Raw genomic sequence first — 20,242 nt, 5'->3', positions numbered from 1 at the left:
TTCCAATTCCTCACCAATCCTCTCGCCCTTAATTTATTTTAAAAGTTTAATCAGAAGTTCATAAAGCTCAGACATAAATTTTTTATTAAAAAAAAATTAGGCACCTGCAGGTCAGCTTTTTAAGAGCTCATGGCTAGCCCAAATTTCATTATGAATAAGGACTTCAGCAGTTCACTTTTCTGCAAATGCTACTGTGATAAAATGTAGCTTTCATTCACTGGGTGTTGCTTCAGGGATGTGTCACTTGCAGAAAATAAACAGAAGACTTGTATCACAAAGGAACCATGCTCCTTTTGGAGTCCATGAAAATCTGCATCTCAATCCAAAGTTTCTGGCAGCAGAGTAATAACTTTTCTGCAGAAATTGTCACTAACAGCTAGAAGCCTTGGTATTAATAATGAAAGCATTTTCAGGCATTCTTAGTATATAAATAAAGTCATATCTACAGAAGAAGAAACCTGACTAAATTTGGGCTTTTCAATTTACTGTTGGTTGATGAAATGGATGATATTAGTATTTCTTTAAAGAGGTCATCCAGCTTGGGAATGAGGATTGCTTATAACGTTGTTGGATTTCCAGAAGTCAAAGTGCTTTGACAAGATCTCTCTCTAAAGGCTCTTAAAGAAACTACGTTATCAGAGGGATGAAAATTCTTTAGTAGATTAATGATCTGTTGGAGTGTGGTAAGAAATTGTTTTTGCCATGGGAGAGAAGTGATCAGGGATCTGCACTTGAATGTGTTCTCCTCAGTATATTCATAAATGATCTGGAAAAGGGAATTAACAATGAGATGGCAAAGTTCACTGATGATACAAATTACTTAGAACAGTCACTTCTTCAAATGGTGTCATTACACTGAACACTGAGTGATTCAGCAAGAAAAATGGAGACATTATTTAACATCGATGGGTGCAAATAATGCACACACCTGGAGGGGAGAGGGGAAGCCCCGAACTGCACATTCACAGTGAGAAAGAGTAAATACATTATTTGTTATCACTTCAGGAAGAACCTTGGAGTCCTTGTTGGGACTTCTCTGAAAACATCTGCTGAGAGCTTGCTGGCAGACAGGATGTGTAAAGTCAATATTACCAATCATTATGTAAGGATGAAAAGTCAAAAGATAATATATTGCACCACTGCCTAAATCCAGACTGCATCCACATCTGCAATAATTCACCTGGATCTGACTGATCCATGTCCAAAGATTTATTAGAAGGAGAAATGGCATATGCTGGACAACATAGATGAGTAGCAGTATATTCCTGTAACTGTATGAGGATGGAGAGGAAAGTTCTTTTCAACTTGGAAAAGAGATAACCAAGAGGAAAAAAACTGTATATAAAAGTGAGTATAGCATAGATGGTAAGTAAGGAACAATTGTTCACTATTTCTCATATTGTAAGATGTAGCAGGCAGCAAATTTCACTATTTAAATCCAACAGAAATAATTTTTTTCACAAAATTCATAGCTACACTGTGTAGTTTATTGACACCAGAATGTTGTAACTAACAAAAATAAAAGTGGGTTTAATAAATAATTAGAACAACCTATAGAGAAAGGATTCAGCATGGGTTTATAAATATATGATGCACTTCTGTCTACAGTTTAAGTAGTTGCCCACATCTGGAAACTGGGGAAAGTATCACTCCATGCTTGTCCTGTTCTCACCCCTAAGAAACAATTAAGCTCTGGTTTAGTGTGGCCATTCTTATCTGATCATTTAGACCCCAAAGCCAGAAGTTTCATGATCTAATTATATCTGACTTCAAGAAACAACTTAAATTTGGCTTCTATTTTCAGCACCAGGCAGGAAAAACATTAATTCTCTCTCGCAATAAATAGGGGCTGAACATTGCTGGCACAATTATTAACTCCTTCCTCCAGTAAGCATATCCTGTACTGCTGCAGCAATCCCTCTGGAAAAACTTCCCTCCCTGCTTACTCTGCTCCATCTACTGTGTATCCAGCTGACCTCTCATCTTGCTCTTCATTATTTATCATATTGTACTTTACTGACTCCTGCATACAGAGGAAGCTTTTGCATTCTGTCAGACATCTGACAGTATAAGTAATCTTTAGCCCCACTGCATTATATTTAAAAGCAATATTATGCAATTCTTATACATTCTGCAGTGCAGTTTTATTTCTTTGAGTGATTTTTTTTTTTCCGAGCTTTCTCTCCCCAAATATTTCAGCTTGTGAAAAGTTACAAATCACTCCCAGGATGTCATATGAATATATAAATAATATATTTTCCAAATCGTATTCACCAAACTGTTTACAGGGACTGCTTTATTGATCAGATGTTTACATTCGTTTCCACAGTTATGACAACGTTTGAATTATCAGAACAGCAGTCAGATGGGTACATGAAGCTGCATTTAAACGTGGAAGAGATGAGAAAGCCTCCAGCTATGAGGGGGGATGCTCCCCACCACTAACAAGCAGGCAAGGTGTGCAAAGCCAGCATCATTCACTTCTCTCCCCCAAGCGAGCTCATGAGCAAATTAAACTGGAGAAGGAACAAGAAGTTCTAGATAATGACTGAGCTTTTTAATAGAGTTTATATGCTTCACTTCCACAGCATTTTAATGAAATTTGAATGCTTAATTCTTCTGGCCTCTTTTAAAAACCCCAGTCCACACCACCAGATGCATAAACTATGACTGAGTGCTTTCTTTTAACGTTTCCTCGGCACAGGGCAGATGAACCACATTCTGTATAAATTATAAACCACATTTACAACAACCAAGTAAAGTGCAGGAAGCCCTGGATTAACCCCAAATGCAAGGGACAATTTGTAAAAACCGTAGTTCCCGACTGACCTTCAGAAGGCAGACAGCGAGTGAATAAACAGAATAAATCAAAAAAACATTTCCAGAAACCACAGAGCCTTTAAAACACTGACTTTACAACCATAAAAGCAGTGATACAAGAAATGCATATTTTACTTTCTCATCTTTTTTTGCTTCAATGCATCCAAATCTGCTCTGCAAAGCGTGTGCAGATGTGTTTGTCACAGGGAAGAAGACACAGGCCAAGAGGAAGAGTTGGCAGCAGACCTTGCAAAGCAGCAGCTCTCCAGAGGTGCTGAGTCCCACCAGTCCCAGGAACACAGGCACTCCAAGGAACATCACCCTCATTCAGGCTGACCTAGTTTGATCTGCTCACTCTGAATACACAGCCTTAAAGAGAGAGGTTCTCTGACACCTGTGGGATAAAATGCTTCTTTTATATGCTTTGTGTCCTGTAGAGTTTGGGTAAGGAGGTTGATTTTTAGGGTTGGAGGCTGTAACAACAAGGCCAGATACAGAAACTAAAAAGGAATTGTCATGCACCAGAGAAGTCTGATGTCTTTACATATTTTTTTCCAGCAGGTCTATGTATTGACAGAATAATCCTGATGTCTTCAATCAACACCATGTTAGCACATTCTGCTTCTTCATTTTGGTAATTAACTGCAAGCACCTCAAATCTTTTTTAGCTTGGCTTCCTGAGGAAATAAAGCTTGCATGCATCAAACTGTCTCTCTCATGTCTGTTCAGCTTCAACCAAACTGAGCAGTGTAGTCATTTTTAAAATACTCTACAGCACTCAGCACAACATAGAAGGCAGCTCCCAAAGTCATTAATTCTGTTGCCAGCAGAGGAGAAGGGCAGTCGATTAGGTTCAGCTGGTAGCAGCTGCTGACCATGCTGGACATGCATAGGTTGGCTGCCTTGCATGCATGCATCTCCAAAACAGTGTTTGCTGTGTCATCCCCAGTCATTAGGCCAAGAAACAGTAGATAAAAGCCATGGAAAAAAAAAAAAAAATCTAAGTCCAACATGGCAGCAGGGGGGCTAAGGAGAAGTGAGGCATTATCTCATCTCACTATGAGGATACAGGATGGTACCATGGTAGTGAGGTGACTGCAGTGTGGCAAACATGATGTAACACACCTCAAGAGATAAAAACCAAGAGCAAAGTAGCCCTAATTAGTTCCACCATTCAAGAAATGGTCTGGAACTGTTGGGGTTTTGCTTTCATCTCTCTCAATCCATCTACCTCTGATTTTTCAGGTGGACTTCCAGCAGCTGGCAGCTGCTGTGTACGAACACCTGTGCAAGCACTAAGAGCTACAGGCAGGCATTAAATGTTAAATGATGGGTACAGGATAAGCCCATGATATATGATTTACTGTATATATATAATAATAAACTAATGCTTTATGTGCTGAAAACCACTGAGACCTGATAAGCCACATGATGGATGGTATGTAGGGTGACTTACATGGCAAGCCAATGTCTCTTTACACAAGCAAATGCCAGTTTCAGTAGCAACTGAAAATGTGTCCCTCTGTTGGACCTCCAAAAAGAATACATAATGGGTCACAGAGGCTGTCTTTTCCTCACCTGCTTAAGAAGAAAACAGCCTGATGTTGATGAAACAGAAGGTCTCTTTTCACAACTTTGCAGGCTGATAATATTTGCCTGCTGCCAGCCTCAGCTTCTCATCCAGAATTGTCTTGAAGCAAGGGAGTCCTTTCACCTGTGTGCAACAGAGAGGTGTCAGAGCAGAGTCACCTGCCAGCACAGCCACCAGGAAGAATGCTGGCAGATCCCTTTGTCTCTTAGGAGATGACAATATATGTAGCCTGGCTGCCAGTAACTTCTCACATCCCTCTGCCCTCTCACTGCCATTTGCAATTCAGCAGAATCAAAAATTACAATAAAAGCGACCGCACCCTCCCTCTTAGATGCTGCAATAACAATAAGGTTTCTTATTGTCCTTTTAGAAGGGCAGGGTTTTCTAAACAAAAGGTGGGGAGGGCTGCAGAGGGAAATCTGGACTTGGAGGCAACACTGCTGCAAGCACAGAAACCCCTTTGTTAGGTGCTGCACACAGCCGGGTTGGCAGCACTCGAGCAGCCTGCGCGGCAGCTCTGCAACTCCATCCAGCATCACGACTGGCATCGACCTGCTTTGAAAAAAAGCTACAGCATTTGTCACCTGTAACTCCTACTGCAGCAAAATTAAGCTGGCAACATCTTTGGAAAGCAGTAGAGTTTCAAGCAGAACAGTCTTGCTGTCTTGTATGTGACATAATGCTTCACCCAGCTACCGCTGCTTTCCCCAGTGAGTCGCACTATGCAAAATAAACCCCCAAAACCTCTATCTAGAAGAAATTAACATGAATGTCAAAAAAGGCTGTGATGCCTCTGCCCCAGGCTCCAGTAGTGACAGTGAGTTGATTATACATGTCCCAACGATCATAATTACAATCTCAGATATCCATAGATGTCATAATGAAGAGGAAGGCAAAAGGACCTCAAAGTCCTTGCCACCCTGACTTAGGGAGGAAATCCTCTGATCCCCCAACCACCTGGAAGACAGCAGCTATCTCCACACATCTCTCCAAGGTTTTATGACCAGCTACATCCATTCCTAGGATTTCAGAGAAAAAGGAAACTTAAAAATCCAGCATTAACCTAGAGAATCAGCTTCTCACCTTCTGCAGGCAGTCAGCCGTGGCCCCGAAGCACAAGACTTTTTATTTTAGTCACTGTCCTAATGTAGAGCTGAGTGTGTGGAACATGCTGAGGGCAATGAGAGCTTCCTGCTCTCCTCCACAGTTTATGGAAGAAGGGAGTGACAAAGAACAAATAGAAATTAGCAGATGTAGAGATTGCAGAGAAGCAATAACCTCCACAGCAATCCACAGAGACACTCACAGGCCTGTTCCCAGAGTCAGATTAGAGTGTATCCAATCGCATTAAGTTCAGAGCAATGCCAAGCTTACCACCTACCTACACTGGGAAATTATTCCTATGTGTAATCACCCTCACGGCATCTTTATAATGATTGAATTTTTCAAGCTTTGATTTCCAGCCATTGGATCCGTTCTTTTTTCTGCAAGACTGAAATCTATACTTGATTTAGTTGTTCTTTTGTTCCTAATACATTGGTAATGCCTTCTTATTGTCTTAAACTCTGCTGGCCAGTAATAACTCCTTATTGCCTTTATCTTCTCTGAAAGTAATTTACATTTTGTAGATTCAATTTGGATTCCCAGTTATGCCACCCTTTTCCATATTTAATATATTGATTTCTTGTTTAATTATCACCTTTGTGCCTTCTCTACTAGGCTAGCTTTCCTCTCCAAGGTAACTTACTTGTGTGCTCATTAAAGCATAGCCTTTAGAATACCCAGCAGGATTTTCTTAAGAAGTCTCATTTTCCATTAAAACTTTCCTTTTTAGCACTCAGTTAAAGAAACAAGTTGTTCTGGTGAGCTGGTTGATTTTATGTGCCAAAACCTCTTTCCACAAAGTCCTCTGGTACCCACAAGTTTTTGATACTGCTCAGCAGATTGTGAAGTCCAACACTGACTTACCCTGAAATCTGCTACAAATCTGTTTGAAATACTCACTTGGAATACTGTGTTCAGCTTTGGTCCCCAGTGTACAAAAAGGATGTGGGACAAGCTGGAGAGGGTCCAGAGAAGAGCCACGGGGATGATCAGAGGACTGGAGCACCTGGCATATGAGGAGAGGCTGAGAAAACTGGGTTTGTCCAGCCTTGAGAAGAGGAGGCTTAGGGGAGACCTTATTATGATGTTCCTGTACTTCAAGGGGGCTACAAAGCAGATGGAGACTCCCTGGAGTCACCAGGGGCTTTGGGCACAAGTTGCTCCTAGGGACATTCCAATGGGACAGAATAGGAAAATTTTTCACCATGAGGCCAGCCAGACTCAGGAATGGTCTCCCAGGGGAAGGGGTGGATTCCCCCACTTTGGGAAGTTTGAAGTCTCAGCTCAATGGGTGCTGAGACATCTCAGATAAACAATAATATTTCAAGGGTTGGACCAGGTGATCCTTGAGGTCTCTCCCAACCTGGCTTTCTGTGATTGTATCATCATATCCTGCTCCACACAGACATTTCCATCTTACAATGTTCTTCAGATTTTTCTGAGCTTAAATCTTTAGAATATTTAAGGCATTCTTTTTCCTAGTGTTGTTTAGCAGCCCTCATTCTGGATTTACTGCTTTTCTCACACACTGGCAACAAGACCTAAAAAGCAGTGCTCTCTATTGCCACAGAATTTGTCCCCCATGTTACCACCAGTCAAATATTCTGCTCTGCTGTTAGTAAAGTGGATGGAAATTTGTGCCATTTTCATGCTACACTGGAAATTCCAAATTAACTATCTTCATTTAAATTTTTAAAATGTAATTATTATTTTTTAATTATTTTTTAAAAGTGCTATGGAAATACCATGCCCTCTACCGTACCAATTAAATTAAAATTATTCATGTGTTTCATACTTAGGTATCTGCAAGTGCAACATAATGCAGAGAAGTCAACTCCACAATTTTTACTGTGCAAATAAACTGCCAGTGTTAATGGTGGTCGTTTGGGGTTTGCTTGGGTTTCATTCTGAAACTTGGGTTCTGAAATAAAAAAAAAACTAGCAATGAATACTGATCAGTTTTTCATTACCCAGTACATCAAACATTATACCCAGCTTACTGTTGCTTAAAAAGTGGTACTTGGAAAAGTACTGTGGTACTTGGAAATATTTTTAGATATTTCCTGGCTCCTCTGAAACAAACAAAATAGATTTCTTAACCCACCACAAGATACTATACCGAGCAGAGAAAGGCCAATTAAGTACAAAAAGAATAAAAAGGTGCAAGTACCACCATGTTCAAAGCAAAAAGCATTATGGTAAGTACCTTTTCAAAAAAATTAAATCCAGGTAGCCCCTATTTACTCACCAGCACTACCAAGATGGAGCAATGCAAGTCATGACTAATCACTTAACTCCAGGCAAGTTCATTCACATCAAAGGAAGAAACCAAACACCAAGACCTAGTTATGTCATCAGGATCACACTGGAGCTGGGCAGAAACAGTTTCTTCTCTGAAGTTTCAGGGAATCCCTCTGGACTTTTGCATTTCTGAACCAAAGCAAGAAGAGAAGAGTGCACAGAGGGCAAATAATCCCTGAGGAGTGCACAAAGGATAAATAATCCCCGAGGAGGTATGACACCTGTAGTCCCTGCTCTGACAAACATCAAAAGTATATTAAGCAAAAGTATCACCGTGGCAACAGAGGAGTTTGGAGGAACCCCAGAATTTGTTGTGGCTTGTTACAGCCTCCTCCCAGAGGCACTGCTCAGGTTGTGAGCAACACAGGTCTCACTCTTCAAAAGAAGGAAAGAACTGAACCAAGGTCTCCCTACCTTGGGTGAGTGCTGAAGTCATTGGGCTTTAGGGTAAAATAAGGAGAGCACTTTTCCTTTTCTTCCTGAAGCTTTGTGAACTTCTGTACTTTCTGTGCTTTGCTTTCATGATATGTAGTAAAAAAATGAAATAGCATTCTGGGGAGTAGCAGAGGGCCATCAAGACAATTAGAGGACTTGAAGAACTTGACAGATGAAGAAAGAACTGGGTTTGTTCAGTATGGAGAAGAGAAACGTGTTGAAAACAGCCTTACTTAAGTGGTTGTTATAGAGATGATGGTGTTTCTCTTCAGAGAGATGCCCCATGATGAGAGGCAAGAGGCACAAGATGCTTCAGGTGAAACCTGTGTGGGTATAAAAGAAATTCTTCAACGTGAGAATAAGCAAACTTTGGACAGGTTGCTCTGAAAAACACCAGATTTAACAGGCCCCTGATCATCTCATCTAAGGTCCTGCTTTTGACAGGAGCTTGGAGCAGATGATCTCCAAAGCTCCCTCCCAACCTTGGCTTTTCTATATGACTCTGTAACTATTGAGGTTTTGTTCTGACTAGAAAACACAAAACAAACAAAAATACTGAATAGAAATACACAATTTTCAATGAGGGCTCCAGAGTGACGAGCAGACTTGCTGTGTAGTTTTAGTTCAGTTTCATCCATGTGCTCTCTCTCTATTCACCTTTGCTGAGAACTTTCTAAGATATTGCTAAAAGCTTTGTCAGCAAACAGGGATGGAAACAATCAGCTGATTTTTGATGTCTTGCATGTTATACCTCGAATTCTTGATAGGCATTTATTCAGTGCAATCCTATTTATTTATAAACCATGTATTCTAGATGCTGTTTCCCCAAACACAGCAGGAAGCCAACAGATGGAGGCAGCTTCTTTACTCACAATTTCAAGCACTTTTTTCTGAGGGCCATGCCACAAGTGGTCCTCAGGCTGATGGGCTTTCTTGCTCCCTCTTCTGTGCTTTTCTGTGGTGCTCCTCCCTCACATACATCCTCACAACCACAATACAAGCAGCCCCAGAATCTTCAAGACATCAAAATAATTCCTTAGATATTCCAGCTAAGGCTTTACCATGTCTAGCACACAGCCTGCTATAGGAGATGAAGACTGGAAGCTACTGCTGAGTAAAGGGAAATATTTATTTTGTTTCAGTTTTGCACAGCTTCAGAGTGACAGGGGACAACTCCAAAACCACATATTTACATGCCTGTAAAACATGAACCATTGGGTGACAATGACAACCATGTCAGCACCATGCAAAAACCTCTGTATACTACATCAGCTGAAAAATAGATAAATTATAGGTCCTACCATTAGCCAAGGCCAAGCTCATCTTCCATTTGCAATGTTTCAAGAGTGACCTCACAGGAATGAATTTTTGACTAATTCTACATTATACTGGGGGAATATATTGGGTGAATATACAAGGCCCTGCTTCGATGAAAGCAAAAACTCAGCACCAGGATATTTTACAGGTGAAGTATTGGTAAAGTAGGAAATAATCAAAATGGCACCTTGTAACCCGCTTTACTTTAATTCATGTACACCTAATGATAAAAAATTGGTTATACATGTTGGAACAAAAAGTAGTTACAAAACTGGAGACTGTATTTTCAACTCTAGAAGAAATCTTAGCAGATAAAAGGCATATGAAGCAGGAGAGAATCATTGTACACAACATTACCCAGGCCAAAACTAATTGTTCTGGTTATCACCAGGCACCCTCTCACAGTATCCCTCTAGCAAGTCTGCCTTGGGAAAGAATAAAATCTGATGGAAGCCTTTATAAGGCACCTCTCCTGAAAGGTTTGTGACAAGAAATAGGAAAACGAAAAATTTTGGTAGAAGCAATATAATTGCCCTTTTGTCTTTTTTCCACTCTTCAAAAATGGAGAGGGGAGAACACACTTTTGTTCAGTTCATGTTGTAATTCTCTCCTCAGTTATACCCTTGCCCTGATACTCTTCTTTAGGAAGGATGTTTGAAAACTTGAAAGAAACAGAAGAGAAAACTGGTGATGCACAAATCTTGCCTTACAGTTGGAAACTAAAACACCTGCATGAGATTTGCTTAACAACATAAAAGTGCTGAGATGCCTTGATCCCATCCTTTAAGTATTTTCATTGAATAATGTCCAGTGCTAAAGGCTTTTTCAATCTAGCAAAGATTCAACAAGTTAAGTCAAAGCTAAATTCAGACCACAAATAAAACACTTCATCTGCACAGTGAGTGTTGGTATAGATGTGGTGGACTCTTTGTTCTCTGAACTATTTAAATATGAACAAGACATCTTTCTAATGAAGTTCACCTTGAAAAAATGGTCTTCAAGCAAAGCTTACAGAGAGATGTTCTGTGGTCAATCTAAGTTTGGACTGCATTACATCACCAAAATGATTGGGCTCTTCTTCTCTTAAAGTCTATGCAGCAGTTACATTGAGACATGCTTGTAATTCACCCTAAGCACATTTTGTAAATAACTATTAACAGGTTACTACAACCACACTGACATATCAAAAGTTATTTTAATGTAAACGGGCTGCTTTTGTAGAAAACATTTTGACTGCTGTCCCACGACTCACACATATTTAAGGAATTACAATTTCACTAGGACACAAGGAAAATTCACACGTAGAAATTCAGTGGCTGAGCTGCTCAGTGCTGGCTGCAGAGATCCTACAGAATCAAAGAAGTATTCAAGTAATTCTCCAGTGTCATATGTGCCTGAAACCCCAGCTGCTTTTTATGAGAGGTGGGAATCTCTTATATTCTACCAGTGTTTAGCTATTGAGTATATTAGTTTATGAGTCTCAGCAAAGAGCAGACCCTGTTTATTAACCTTTCACTAAACCCTTCACAAACTCGGTCACTGGCAAGAGAATAAGAACAAAACCAACACATGAATGTTATCAGGAAATGTATCTATTTATTACTTTCTGATTTCCCCAGCCCTTGACAGTCTACTTGATAACCATTGGATTTTCATTACTTTCATTGATTTGATTAACTCCTTTTTAGTTGAGAACATGAATAAGCTGAAAAGGGAAGAGCCAAACTGAAATTCCCTTACATAAAGCATTTGTCTTCCTACAGAGTTCACCAGCATAATTGTGCCCCTAAAGTTCTGATGGTTTAACTCCCCATGTGGATGCTTGAATTCTAGAGGCATTCATGCAAGATTAAAAAGCATCCACAAGGCATAATTAAACTACTATAGTCTCTGGTAAATTTCCTCATATAAAGAAGACCTTTCAACATTGAAAAGAGAGGTTGTTTGGAAGAAAGAAAAAAAGAAGAAAAAAAAAAAAAAGAAAAAACCCAGTCCTTTGATGTCCTAGCATAGAAATTTTATGAGGTTTTCTGCTGTTCAGTTAGCACATACTGTATAAGCATGCACACACACAAAAGATTATAAACATGAAAAAGAACAATCCTCAGATGATTCATTTTGACTGACCTCTGGTCAAAGCACATTGACCCAAAATGACATCACAATTACTCAAGGATATTTACCAAGGTTTGGGAAGTTTTAAAGATCTAGACAATTTTTCCTTTTAATATCATGAGTACAATTGATTTGTGGCATATGTGATCATCAATTCTGCAAAGTAGCTTCTGTAAGCTATAAGCAGCAAACTGGGTTTTGCCACTGCATAAAAATGGATCTGAGCTCTCAACACCACAATGTGAGAGGAAATGACAGAATTACAACCTGGTTTTGTACTCTCTGTATAAAAGATATACATAGGAGGTCTGATCTTACCCTAGTTCTCTTACCTTGTAGCTAGGTGGTTAGAAAGCTTGACTTCCACTGCTTGGACTTAGATTAAACTTACAAAAAAGCTAAATATGTGAAAGTAGAGGGGTCAACAATTAAGGCAACCAAGCAACTATATTTCTTTTAAGTAAAGCTGTGCATAAAGGGTTAAAAAAATTAGAGTCTGCAGAAATGAACTATATTTAACTCCACATTTCCCTCAGGTTCTCATTATAGAAGAAAATTAACGTTGTCTGGATGACTTTAACTGTGTGCTTTCTTTTTTAATATATTTCATTTTATTGAAGTGCGACATTTCCACTACATTTCCTAGGTTTCAATTCTTTTTATATAGTTAATGCACTTCTAAAATATTTTAGCATGAATATTACAACACATTCTGCTTTTACATAGTTTCTTGGCAGAGACTTTTCTTGAATTTCTTTTCTTTATAATTATTAACAATATCATACTTGAGCACTAAGAAAGAACCACACAGATAACTTGGGTTTAGTAATGAAAATATATGGGGTGAAACCAGCATATTGCTTTTCAATGTCTTCAAATCATCATCATAGAATGAAAAGTCAAAAGTGATGAAGTCTAACATTGATTTACACTTGATCATTTGATCAGAAGTGTAATTATGAGAGGACACAAGACTTTCAGTTTCTGAGTCCCAACTAGACCAAGGCATATTTAGAAGGATGAGGGAGACCAGCAGGAAAAGGGAAAGCTTGATTAATTTTAGTTCCATGGGTCTGTACTGCTAATTTCTGAGATAAATCTGTATTAATTAAAGCAGCAAATTTGTTCAAAATAATTTTATTGAAACAGTGGGTGGTGGTGTCAAATTAGTGAACATAATAAAATATATGAAATAAGGTCAAGGTGAAGAGAATATATTTTCACATATAAATGAGATAGGTTGCCTTTGCTTTTAGTAGAACACAGATGATATAGCTCAGAAGGGGAACCTGCTCCTTTATCACCTTTCAGAGGTTTAACAGGTGAACTTTAATAGATTTTCTTGTAGCATTTAGGGCACTTACTATAACAGTCTGCTGGGGTGCAAACAATTTGTCCATTTTGTTTAACTTGCTATGTAGTCCATACAGTCCTGCAGTGGGGCAGATCTGGTGACAGACACACGTTTGCTTCCTCCTGCTGCATCTGAGATAAATAAGGGATACCTACAGGATTCAGTGAACTCTATTTCAAAGCCTTCTAGCTCAAAAAATTTCCAGAGTCTCCTAAATATGGCCAGACTACAGTATGCAACACTTTAGAACAGGTTATTCCAACAGTGGAAGCATCACAAGTCAGCTACATGAGCTTCTGGAGACCTCATCCAATGATCACTGAGATAATTCCTTAAAATTTCTGGGAGCCTCCTACAGGGCAATAGTCAGGTATGTAAATGCACACTGAACATTTGTGCAATTAGTTCAGATGCCTCATGCATTCTCTAAAGAAAAACCCAGATTTACCTCCAGAGCTGTGAACAGCACCTTCAGGTTTGGCAAACAGTGGCAGCTGCATCTGTACACAAAAATGAGGATGGGAAATGCTGTGTTTTGACTAAAGCAGCACGCACTGCTGGATAAACTCTGCTTCTGCACACAGCACATCAGAAAAAAAAAAAAAAAGAAAAAGAGCAGTTTGCCCCTGTACTCAGCGCTGGTGAGGCCACAGCTTGAGTCCTGTGTCCAGTTCTGGGCCCCTCAGCTCAGGAAGGAGATTGAGGTCCTGGAGCAGGTCCAAAGGAGGCAACTGGGCTGGTGAAGGGACTCGAGCACAGATCCTATGAGGAGAGGCTGAGGGAGCTGGGGGTGTTGAGGCTGGAGAAGAGGAGGCTCAGGGGAGACCTCATCACTCTCTCCAACTCCCTGAAAGGAGGTTGGAGCCAGGGGGGCGTTGGGCTCTTTTCCCAGGCAACTCTCAGCAAGACAAGAGGGCACAAGAGGTCTCAAGTTGTGCCAGGGGAGGTTTAGGTTGGACATGAGAAAGAATTTCTTTACTGAGAGGGTGATCAGCCATTGTAATGGGCTGCCCAGGGAAGGGGTGGATTCTCCATCCCTGGAGATATTTCAAAAGAGCCTGGATGTGGCACTCAGTGCCATGGGCTGGGAACTGCAGCGGGAGTGGATCAAGGGTTGGACTTGATGATCTCTGAGGTCCCTTCCAACCCAGCCAATTCTATGATTCTATGAAAATCTTAGTATTCTCCATCCTTGGAGTAATTTTTTCTTTATGTCCTAGTAATGTAACCAAATTAACCAGCCCATAACGTGGCTGGTTAATCACTGGTTAAGGACTGTTAAAATCACTGATATGTGAGTGTACCAGCAGCAACACCCCAAGCTGTAAAATCCTGCAAGCCGGCTTGAGAATTAAACAGAGATGGACAGAATCTCTATTTTGTAGTGCCAACTTTTTGAACACTTCACATTTGTCACAAAACATATGATGGTGCTGGCAGTGGGTCCCAGTTAGCTGTGGTGCCCTTTATGAAAGCCAGTGGCTACACAAAGAGCCAGCTATGGTCTCATCCTCAAAAAATCTGAAGTGCATTTGCTCTGCTGGTGAATTATTGCTACCCTGGACAGGAGGTGGGAAGCAGAATCCTGAGGCACACGGAAAATAAGCTCTCCAGCAGTTTTGTAGGCTGTGCACACAGAGCCATTCTATCACTTTTCAGCAACTCCAGCTTATATTGTATCTACAGATTTGCAGTAAGATGAGATAGTCACAGTATTTAAACCTTGTACCAATCTGTGCTGCAAATCTGCCAGCCTCCGGCTCCTCAGGATGTTTCATCTCAGCTAAAAATCCTCAGTTCAGAAGGAGAAGAGCACACAGAGCTCTAGAGCTGACTGTAATGCATTCCACCAGACAGCCTTTATGAATTTTTTAGCTGAACTTTCTCCTGTCCTTGTTGTTCTTGCCAAACACAGGCAGAACAATTCCGAGGCAACAGCAATTCCCCAAAGGTTTACAGGCACTATTCAATTCCCAACACTAAAAAAAAAAAAGAAAAAGAAAATTATATCGTTTTTCTAAACTGAGTTTTGTCTCACATTTTCCTTCATCATAAATTACAACGTCCAGAACTTACACTGCATAGCTGAGAAACAAGCAGGAATTGCCACATTCAATTAGCACAGCAGAGGCTGCAAAATTGCAATAGGATTTCATTCACTTTAATTCACTAGTTGGTTGTCATAAATACTGGTCTGTAAAACATGAAATTCTGACTACTCCACAGACATTATTTTCCTTTCATGAAGATGTCTGTTTACTTTGGCAGATTCTCTTGGGAGAAATTCTAATGACTTCCACTACCAAAAAAAGAAAAACAAAACAAAACCACCAAAAACCCCAAACAAAAAAGAAACAGAAACTGCCACTAGCAAGCAAGAAAATATTAGTCAAATGTGCTGGTTAAACTCCAGGCAAAAAGGAAAAAAAGCAGATTAAACCACTGCTTTGCATTCTTGTGACCAGAACCCAGAGCCTTCAAGTCCAGCAGGCAGCAGAGCTATGACTGAAGCAGAACTTCGAATAGAGGAAGAAATCTGCCCATGTCCTGTGAATTTTAGGATTTTAAGATTTTCAGCTTTAACATGGGCATGGGAAATACAGAATAAATCAAACTATCTGAGTCCCTGGTGTTAAATTTTACCACTGCTTTTAATTCCATTCCAACATACAGTGATCTAACAAAGGTTTATTTCCCATTTTTGCTATATCTGGACAATTACTTTTTTTTTTTTTGTTTTCTTTTAATAAGAAAAACTACCAGGAAAAAAAGGTAAGCTACTGTAACACACATTACTGCTCCCTGCTGAAACAGACTTGGCTACCCCCTTCCTAAGAATGCATTATTGTTATTTTCAGAGTTTGAAAAAATCGAGAGCAGAAAAACAGTAAACGAAACACATTGATGTAAATTTTCAGAACTTTTCCCTGTGAAATGTCAAACCTCATCATCTGCTTTTCTAGATGAATCACCTGCAGTCCCAGGCATTTTTGGGGGAAGAAAAGGTAACGAACAAAAATCAGCTTTGAGGTTAAGTAAGAGAAAGAAGCTCTAGCAAAAGTAAATGAATGGTGTAATTTTTTTTTTACCAGCTCCTTTCAAATCTTAACCTGAGGAATGAAGCAGACACAGGTCACAGAGCACGGGACAGCAGACTCTGTACTTCCCTAAACAGTCTGATCTCTTTTAGGGAAGACAGAGAGACATCTCTCAGCACAGCCAGCACAGGACAGGCAGAGCTGCCTAAATACAGAGTGCTGACAAAGAGCACAGGAAGAAGAGATGTGGGAAGGTGAAAAAGGAAAGAGAAAACAAGCAACTGATATAAACCCCCTGTTTTTCTTGTAGCTGTAGAGCCGTGGGTCAAACGGAGTAGTAAATCACTGTAAATGCTGAAAGGGCTGTAAATATTGTAGGCTGTGGAAAGAACAATTTGTTGCATTACAAGCAGCCAATGAGCCTCTGTGCTGAGCCACTCCACGAGAAAAAGGGGTTTTCTTGCAGTCAGTGCTATCTGTAGCCACATTTACTTTGAACTATAACACGCAAAAACTCACCTACAAAGCTGCTTTTAGTGTTGGAATGAAAGCACAGATCATTTTCATGTGTGCATGTTATCTGAAGCCCATGTTCAAAAGCATGGATAGGGTGATTTTCCAGCTACCTAACAGGAGAGGAAAAGCAGAGCTATTTTCTTTTTCATACATTAAGTCCCAAATATTCTGGTGTTTGTGTTCATTTACAAAAATGAGGAAGCACTGAAGTAACACTACGTGCAGGTAGAAGTCTACATAGTATATATAAATTTGTATCAACTTCATGACTCACTATATGTTCCCAAAACCTATAGCACTTGTTTAGTGGTGTCTGATTAGGAAAAGAGATAGATCCTACCCTCGAGGACATACACTTCTTAAAGAAGCTAAACCCACAGAATGCTCTGAAGTGCATCTCAGCACAATCCCTTTCAGTTCTTTTAACTACTGAAAGTTTTGAGGTTTTTTTGTTCAACCAGGAAAACAGAAGTGGACCAAAATCCTCTCTCATATAATAATATCCTGTCACTAACATTGGCCTATAGCAGGTGTTACTCCCCTGGGTTTATAAAAAGGAAAGAACTTCAGCTCTGAATGGTAATTTCTCAAAGAAATAATGACCATGCAGTGGAAAATTTCAGGAGCCACTGCTTCGATGACCCCTTCCATGTCACCCAAATGGCAGCCAGAAAAGCTGCTTAGTAATCCTTACAGGTTGTTTGATTTTAATAAATGTATTTTATTTATTTAATTGGGGGAGAGGATGTTGACATGGTGACCTCAGAGGTCTTTTCGAGCCGTGACAATTCTGTGGATCTGTGATCCTGTGCCTTGTCCTTACATGGTGTTATTTTATGTAACCTACTGTGATTTGCCTTTGTGTTTCCCCTTCTGAAGCACCTCTGGTTCAATCTGCCACTCAAAATTTAGCACATGGTGGGTGACAGAGAACACCAGGCCCATAAAGAAGTCACTGTCCTTCAGGCACTGACAAACCCAGGACAGTTCTCAGCCTCTCCTCTGTGAAGCTGGTGCCTGGCACCTCTGTTGCAAGGAAGACACAGAAGGAGGTTGAATAATGGCCACAAGAACTGTACCTGAGGTGTAGCTGGTTTTACCATACTCACACCTTGATTTGCAACATCTTGGGGTTTTTTTAATTTATTTTATTTTGCAGATTACATACAGCCATACTGCAGAGGGACTGACTGGCACTTGCTTCTCAGAACCTTGGCTGTCTGGCCCAAAAAACTCACCCCAGCTCTGGACTCTGTTGCTTCCCCAACTCCTTCAGGTGAGGGGCTCTGCTAGCATGGTCTGCTCTCCAGGCCCAAGCACACAGTCACTTTTTGATGGCAATCAGGGAACATGAAATTCAAGCATCTCAGTATCCCCTAGGAACTGGAAAAGATAATCTAGGAAGAGATAATCATGCTTAGCCTGTTCTTACACATGTTTAGGAATCATATTTTCAGACACCATTACCTTCCTACTAGCCCAGTCAAAAAAAACTCCCAAACCTTCCCTAGAAAGGGGCAGCTAAGCTACAAGAAAGCAGGAAAGAATCAAGAGACTCCACGGGAGGAAAACACTAAAGCAAGAGGGTGCTAAGTCGAAGAACCTGGGAACTGGAGAGAAAAAGCAAACAATGCCACAAACAGGACTCCCCACTTTCTAATGGCACCAAGATGCCAGTTTAGAAACTTGATTTCCTGGAGGAGATTTCAGAGTTTTGGGCCTCAGCAGACACTAAAGAAGAGACAGGATGTACAGCCCAAAGGCTTCTCGGTCCAACAAGGTACAGCTGTTCTTGCTTTTTTCAGAGTCAAGAAACATATGTCACAAGCCCAAGGAGCACCAAAGACCTCCTGGATCCTGCTGAAAGATTCAGCCAGAAGCTTTCCTCAGAATAAAGCAGAGAGGGAGAGATCAGGTTTCTCTCTAAAGGAGCCTCCATTAGAGAGGGGTCAGATGAATCACCCTTTGGTAGCACCCATCTTGTGTTTATAGATCACGCAGCTGATGCAGAGAGGATGCTTACTTTTTAGCTGGTTAATACAGATGAGATTTACCCCATGAAAGTTGTTTTATAAATTACTGGGGTAAGTAGCTACCTTGGTAGAGACAGGCTGTCGCAGAGGATGTGAGTACTCTTGTTTTTCTATTCAAAAAGACTACTCAAAGACACCACAATAGATGGTTTGAGGGAAGAATTGCTGGAATTTGGGCTTGATTTAAAGGTGAGGGACAGAGAAGCTGGCCACTTACAAAAGAAATGACTAAATGAGTTCCTCTAAACCCTGTAGAAATAGGCAGCTGCTTAGAGGAGAGGCACAGTGCAGCATTGCTTCCACAGACGCCTGAGAACGCCCCAGGTAGAGGACAGCTTCTGTTCAGGCTTGCACACAACCAAATGTCAGAAGTATGACACAAACACCCGGGGAAGCTCGATGGTACCAGTTCTGCAGCTCACAAAACTGGTGTTTACGAGGACGGTGCTGTGAAGCAACATTCTCTTCAGAGAGGAACCATTACTCGACCAGCAACATTTACTCGGCACGTGATGATCTGTAAAGCCTTGGTCTGCACTCTGTTTTTTTAACACTGGTTCTTGAAACGAGTGCCAATGTTAACAAATAATTCTGGAATACTAAACCATCACAGAGCAAAGATAAATATGTACCAATTACTTTTCTATGCTGCAAATGTATTTGTATCTTAACCCTGCAAGATGGCACGGATCCCCAAACACACACACCCACACAGGGTCATGATCGCGTCAGAGATTACAGCAGATGCTCCAACTGGGTTTTTTTTGGGTTTTTTTTTTTTTTTTTATATACATCTAACGAACACAAACTGATTTAGCAAATAAAAATTGTTACACTGGGTCAGATCACAGGTCCATTGGCAAGATGGAAAGCAGCCATCCAGCCTTTGACAGTGTCCGCTAATGGATGCCTACAGAAAAGTGTAATAGTTTGAGCATATGATGACACTTCACTGATGTACTTGCGTTCTATAGACATGTATTAATTTTTTCACTTATTTTTTGTAATTCAGGGCTATCTACAATTGTAACAGCCATACATCTATAGCTGCCAAACTATTAATTTGTTTCACTGCAAAGATGCCCAGAGCTGCGGTTCCACTGGAGGGGAAGGGGTAAACCCCACTTTGGACACTCTCTCCAGGAACTCTCTCAGAAGCCACCACCACACCTCAGCACAGCCTCGGCCTGAGCTTTGGAGGGTCTCCAAGGAACCGACCAAGTGAGCGGCAGAGTTTGAGGGGAACATCAAGGTGAAGCAACAGCTTCACACAGGAGCTCCGGCACACTCCACTGCCCCACAGGAGTGCGGGAGCCGAGCGGGGAGACCCCACCCTGGCATCGCCACCACAGAGGGGAGGGGGAAGCCACCGGGACCCTGCCCTTCCAGCCCCACAAGGGCCGGGCAGCTCTGAGGTGACACCGGGACCCGGCGGTGGAGGCGGCGGCGGCGGCTGAGGGGACGGCGCGCGCGCGGCGGGGGCGGGGCCTCGACACCCGCCCGTCTCGTGCCACCCCCCCTCTCCCCCTCCCCCTGAAGCGGCGCGCGGCCCCCGCGTCAATGCAAATGAGCGGCGCGCGAGACGAAGGGGCGGGGCCACCCCTCAGCGAGGGTTTTG

General features: G+C 41.1%; 2 long non-coding RNA genes across 7 annotated transcripts; one reads left to right on the top strand and one right to left on the bottom strand.

Annotated features, from left to right (window-relative positions):
* Positions 1-1,465: 1,465 nt before the first annotated feature.
* On the bottom strand, positions 1,466-18,322 carry LOC139796162 (uncharacterized). Of its 5 annotated transcripts, XR_011725856.1 has the most exons (7): positions 17,830-18,322; positions 16,595-16,701; positions 9,124-13,168; positions 8,485-8,574; positions 6,416-6,521; positions 4,399-4,534; positions 1,466-3,214 (listed from the first exon to the last, which is right to left on the bottom strand). It is a non-coding gene; the product is annotated as an uncharacterized lncRNA (long non-coding RNA). The 5 variants fall into 5 exon arrangements; XR_011725857.1 differs by lacking the exon at positions 8,485-8,574; XR_011725860.1 differs by lacking the exon at positions 9,124-13,168.
* On the top strand, positions 2,977-3,526 carry LOC139796161 (uncharacterized). Of its 2 annotated transcripts, none has more exons than XR_011725854.1 (2): positions 2,977-3,091; positions 3,379-3,526. It is a non-coding gene; the product is annotated as an uncharacterized lncRNA (long non-coding RNA). The 2 variants fall into 2 exon arrangements; XR_011725855.1 differs by lacking the exon at positions 2,977-3,091 and adding an exon at positions 3,125-3,264.
* Positions 18,323-20,242: the final 1,920 nt, after the last annotated feature.

The sequence above is a fragment of the Heliangelus exortis genome, chromosome 4 (assembly GCF_036169615.1).
Source record: "Heliangelus exortis chromosome 4, bHelExo1.hap1, whole genome shotgun sequence".
In the NCBI taxonomy this organism is placed as follows: Eukaryota; Metazoa; Chordata; class Aves; order Apodiformes; family Trochilidae; genus Heliangelus; species Heliangelus exortis.
Note: the sequence above shows the minus strand (reverse complement) of the source record. Positions and strands in the feature narration are given on the sequence as shown.